The sequence below is a fragment of the Choloepus didactylus genome, chromosome 9 (assembly GCF_015220235.1).
Source record: "Choloepus didactylus isolate mChoDid1 chromosome 9, mChoDid1.pri, whole genome shotgun sequence".
NCBI classification, from domain to species: domain Eukaryota; kingdom Metazoa; phylum Chordata; class Mammalia; order Pilosa; family Megalonychidae; genus Choloepus; species Choloepus didactylus.
The window spans coordinates 120,280,548-120,285,994 of record NC_051315.1 but is presented as its reverse complement, the minus strand read 5'-3'; positions in this window follow the sequence as shown (position 1 = coordinate 120,285,994).

The window sequence follows — 5,447 nt, the reverse complement described above, 5'->3', positions numbered from 1 at the left end:
TTTGAGGCTAGGACAGGTCCAAAATCAAGGCATCAGCAAGGAGATACTTTCTCCCTGAAGACTGTGGCATCTGAGGCTGGCTGCCAGTGATATTGGGGTTCCTTGGCTTTTCCTCCACATCGTGAGGCACATGGCGGTGTCTTCTCCTTTCTCCTCTGGGTTCCATTGACTTCCAGTTTCTGGCTGCTTCCCGTGGCTTCTCTCTCTGTCAATATATTCTTTTTAAATACACACTTTCTGTTTGTGGAACTTCTGCCTTTGTATTTCTGCTTATATTGATTATATACGATGCATTCCTTATAGTTTCTAGTGTCCCTTAATTTTCCTAAATATAATTTCTTAATAAATCACTAGAAAAAATAGTATTTAATTGCCTTTGTTTTAATTTATTGTTGTTTAGGGAGGGGGGAGGTGATGCAGCTGATGTTTGGGGACTTCAGAAGGTTTTACTGGGAAAGACAAGGGATTCACCATGTTTACTGGGATAATGTTTGCTGCTGTAGCAAATTGCTACAAACATGTAGAATGCCTCAACACCATAGAACTTTCGTTTCGATGATGTCAACAATCTGAGTGGTTCTAGGTAGGCAGAAAGGGATGTGCTAGGTTGGGGTCTTTCAGGAATCCACACAACGCAGCGAGTCAAAGTTTAAGTATAAAGTTTAAGATTTATTAGAGGAAGAAAGCAGGTGGGAGCCAGCAGAAAAGAATAAAAAAGATAACGGCTCAAGCTCTCTGAGAGCAGCATTTTTTAACGAAGAAAGGAATCCACGTTGGGTAGGGTGTCTGCTGTGATGTTTTGTGCCTTGACTGGGTAAGTGTCTATCTAGTTTTGGGCTGATTGGTTGGTGGAGTTCTGAGACAATATTCTTTTTAGGAAAGCAGCTGCGTTATCTAACTAGGGAGAGCAGGACTTTTTGGTTGTTCATCTTACGGACATATCTGATCTTGCCTTACCTGCCTTTGAGGTGCTAACTGTGGCTGGAAGAGCCTTGAACAGCTTTGAACAGCCTTGAACAGCCCTCACTCTTTAGTTCATGGGGCACCTGTTTTCTTGTGAGATAAGCTGCAGGGCCCCTGGGTTAGAAACTCCTTCTACATATTAGTTTCTTCTTCTGGGATCTAACAGGATGGAGGTGGGAGAGCTGGGCCCCGCTCATCATTCAGGATCCAGGCTGATGGAAGTGCTGCTATTTTCATGGTACACAACTACATTTTCCAGAATTCTCTGCAGTTCAGTCTGGCTGTTGCAACAAGTAGATCCACCTTTTAGAGACAGGGAAGAGAGAAACGAGGTAGAGGCTACCTTCCTGTTTCTTTTGTCTGTTGCTGCTAATAGGAAAGATTGGGGGTTGTTGAGTTTTCTGCTCTGCAGCCATGTTCCTGGGTCCAGATATTTATTTCCTGGCAGTTAAGAAGCAGTGGCAGTGGCTGCAGTAGACAAATTCTGTGTTCCAGGGTCCAGTTGCTAGCCCTGAGGATGTGCAGGGTCAGTAACAGCAGCAGTGGCAGTGATTTCCCGGACTGTGGCTGTAGTGGTGTGTGCTTGAACTCAGCATTTTCAGAGGGGGGCTTTCCAATTTCCAGGCCTTTTGAGTAATGCAGAGACAGCAGCTTCCCAGGGCCAGTTCAGCAGTCAGGTCCTGGGGCCCAGCCTAGAGCCTACTGCTCCGGTCCTTGTAACGATTTCATCCGCATAATCCCCCACACTGTATCTCTTCCAGCTTAAACTAGGTAGAACAGTTTCCTTTTCCACAACTAGCTGCCGACCCATGCTGGCACCCAATTCCCTTCTCAACATGTTTTTATGTCCAGTTTCTAGCCACCCTCCAAAGCTGAAAGGAATCCTGGTGTCCCCTATCTTAATACAATTCCACCCTCTCTGAACTTGTAGACTTTTGCAGCTTTAGTATGGCATAGACAAGTTATTTGCATATTCCATCCTTGGTTTCAGTAACTTTCAGTTTTAGTTCTTTGGGTTGCAAACAAGCAAGCAAGCAAGCAAGCCAACAAACAAAAAACTAGAAAGCCACATAAAGCAGTATACATAAAAGGGGTAATTTGTTATAAGAATATAGGGCCATCTCACAGAAAATGAAGGCAGGACCTGCAGTCAGTCTTCATAGGGTAGAAATTAAGATGTAGAAAGACATTGCCCTCTGCTTCCCTCTCAAGTCACGTCTCTTATCTCTCCTCGTCTTCTCGTACATCCTCTTCCCCTTCTTCTCCTCTTTCGCCTTCTCCTTCTTTTTCTTCCTTTTCCTCCCCCCCCTTTCCTTCTCTTCCCTTTTCTCCAGCTTTTTCAAACTATTATTTTCTGTTTCTCCTGGCATAGCTCATGAATGTATAGAATGTGACAGAAGCTATTGCCTACATAATATCCTTTTTCCTTCTTCTCTATAAATATACCACCACGACCACCACCACCACTGCCCCCCATTCTAACCAGGCACGGACCACTTAGAATAAAGACTACATCTCCCCCAGGCTTCCTTGCTACTAGATGTTACCATATGGCTAAATTCCAGCCAGTGAGATGGCTCTTTAAAAGGAAGAGGGCGGGTACCTCTCTTCCTTTATCCTTTTGAGTAGAGAGAAGATGTGGAGTTTGGATCTCTAGCCAACACATTTTGATCATGAGAACAAAGAGATCAAGGAGATGGTGGATCCACAAGCTGGAAGGACCCAGGGTGCCCAAGGATGTGGACGACCACAGCAGCGCTTGAGTATCTACCTCCAGATTTCCTGTGTGTGAAGAACTAAACTTTTACCTTATTTAAGCCATTGTTATTTTGAACTTCTTTTTTACAAGTGACTAGAAAATCCTAACTGATACACACATTGTCCTAGTTCATGCATAACAGAGGATAACTGGGGTGTCTCTCGGTTTCAATTCCAAGTTCCTTGGGGAGATTGGAATTTCTTAGCCTCTGTATCTACCCATTTCCCAATCAGCCATGTTCAGGGCAGCAAAGTCCCAGAGTACAGAGAGGATATAGAAGGTCTACTCGGGAAAGTTGAGAGAGCTGTTTTTAAAGAAGGAGGCATGTGGGATCAGCAGACACCTCAAAACTTGTCTACAATGTTCTTTCTCTTTGGTTGTAAGTTAATTCTCTTTTCATCGTTATCCTCAAACATCCTCCCCTTCATAACCTACGGATTATATTTCTACATTTTTTTTCAAATAATTTGAAGAAACTTCCTTTAAAAAACTTTTATTTTGAAATATTTTAAAATTTACTGGGTAGTTACAAAAAATAATACAACTCTCTCATAGAGAACTCCAACATACTCCTATCCACCCACAGAAACCCAGACCCATCAATTTGACATTTCACCACATCATCATGTCATTTTATCTATCCACTTATCTATCAGTCCATCTAATGATCCATCTGTCTATTTATCAACCCATTTTCTGAACATTTGAATGTAGATTGCATACATTATGCTCCCTGAACATTTAATACTGCCTTGTACATTTCCTAAGAACAAGGATATTCACTTATATAACCACCTTAAGTGCAGTTATCAAGTTCAAGAAATTTTAACATTGATAAAAGCTTATGGTATAAATTCCTATTTTTTTCATATATCCTAAGAATGTTCCTTTGAGTCTTTTCTCCTCCCTTGTTAGATCCCATCCAGAAATCATGTATGGAATTTAATTGTCATTGTCTCTTTAGTTGCTCTTTCTTTTCTTCCTTTTTATTTTTTTTAAATTTTGGGAATATATATACAACATAAACTTTCCCGTCTTAACTATTCTAAAGCATGTAACTCAGTGAGATTAATCACATTCACAGTGTTGAGATACTCTCACTACCATCTTTTTTTTTTTTTTTATTTTTTTAATCATCATTTTATTGAGATATATTCACATACCACGCAGTCATACAAAACAAATTGTACTTTCGATTGTTTACAGTACCATTACATAGTTGTACATTCATCACCTAAATCAATCCCTGACACCTTCATTAGCACACACACAAAAATAACAAGAATAATAATTAGAGTGAAAAAGAGCAATTGAAGTAAAAAAGAACACTGGGTACCTTTGTCTGTTTGTTTCCTTCCCCTACTTTTCTACACATCCATCCATAAACTAGACAAAGTGGAGTTTGGTCCTTATGGCATTCCCAATCCCATTGTCACCCCTCATAAGCTACATTTTTATGCAACTGTCTTCGAGATTCATGGGTTCTGGGTTGTAGTTTAATAGTTTCAGGTATCCACCACCAGCTACCCCAATTCTTTAGAACCTAAAAAGGATTGTCTAAAGTGTGCGTAAGAGTGCCCACCAGAGTGATCTCTCGGCTCCTTTTGTTTTTTTTTTTTTTTTTTTTTTTTTTTTTTTTTTTTTTTTTTTTCAATAAGTAGATTTTATTTGACCTTTCTCCACAAAGACTAGTCTGATTAGTTTTTAGTGTTCTGTTTCAAAAAATTTTAACATCTGAAACTGAATATAGCCAATTATTACCTTAATAAATATAAACATTTTAAGTACACAGTATAATTCAACTAGTATTTATAAAGCTGTTCTAGCACACTGGTTTTTTTTTTTTTTTTTTTTTTTTTTTTTTTTTTTTTTTAAATCATCATTTTATTGAGATATATTCACATACCACGCAGTCATACAAAACAAATTGTACTTTCGATTGTTTACAGTACCATTACATAGTTGTACATTCATCACCTAAATCAATCCCTGACACCTTCATTAGCACACACACAAAAATAACAAGAATAATAATTAGAGTGAAAAAGAGCAATTGAAGTAAAAAAGAACACTGGGTACCTTTGTCTGTTTGTTTCCTTCCCCTACTTTTCTACACATCCATCCATAAACTAGACAAAGTGGAGTTTGGTCCTTATGGCATTCCCAATCCCATTGTCACCCCTCATAAGCTACATTTTTATGCAACTGTCTTCGAGATTCATGGGTTCTGGGTTGTAGTTTAATAGTTTCAGGTATCCACCACCAGCTACCCCAATTCTTTAGAACCTAAAAAGGATTGTCTAAAGTGTGCGTAAGAGTGCCCACCAGAGTGATCTCTCGGCTCCTTTTGGAATCTCTCTGCCACTGAAGCTTATTTCATTTCCTTTCACATCCCCCTTTTGGTCAAGAAGATGTTCTCCATCCCACGATGCCGGGTCTACATTCCTCTCCGGGAGTCATATTCCACGTTGCCAGGGAGATTCACTCCCCTGGGTGTCTGGTCCCACGTAGGGGGGAGGGCAGTGATTTCACCTTTCAAGTTGGCTTAGCCAGAGAGAGAGGGCCACATATGAGCAACAAAGAGGCATTCAGGAGGAGACTCTTAGGCACAAATATAGGGAGGCCTAGCCTCTCCTTTGCAGCAACCGTCTTCCCAAGGGTAAAACTTATGGTTCACTACCATCTTTTACTAGAACTTTCCCATCTCCCCAGACAAGACCTCTAC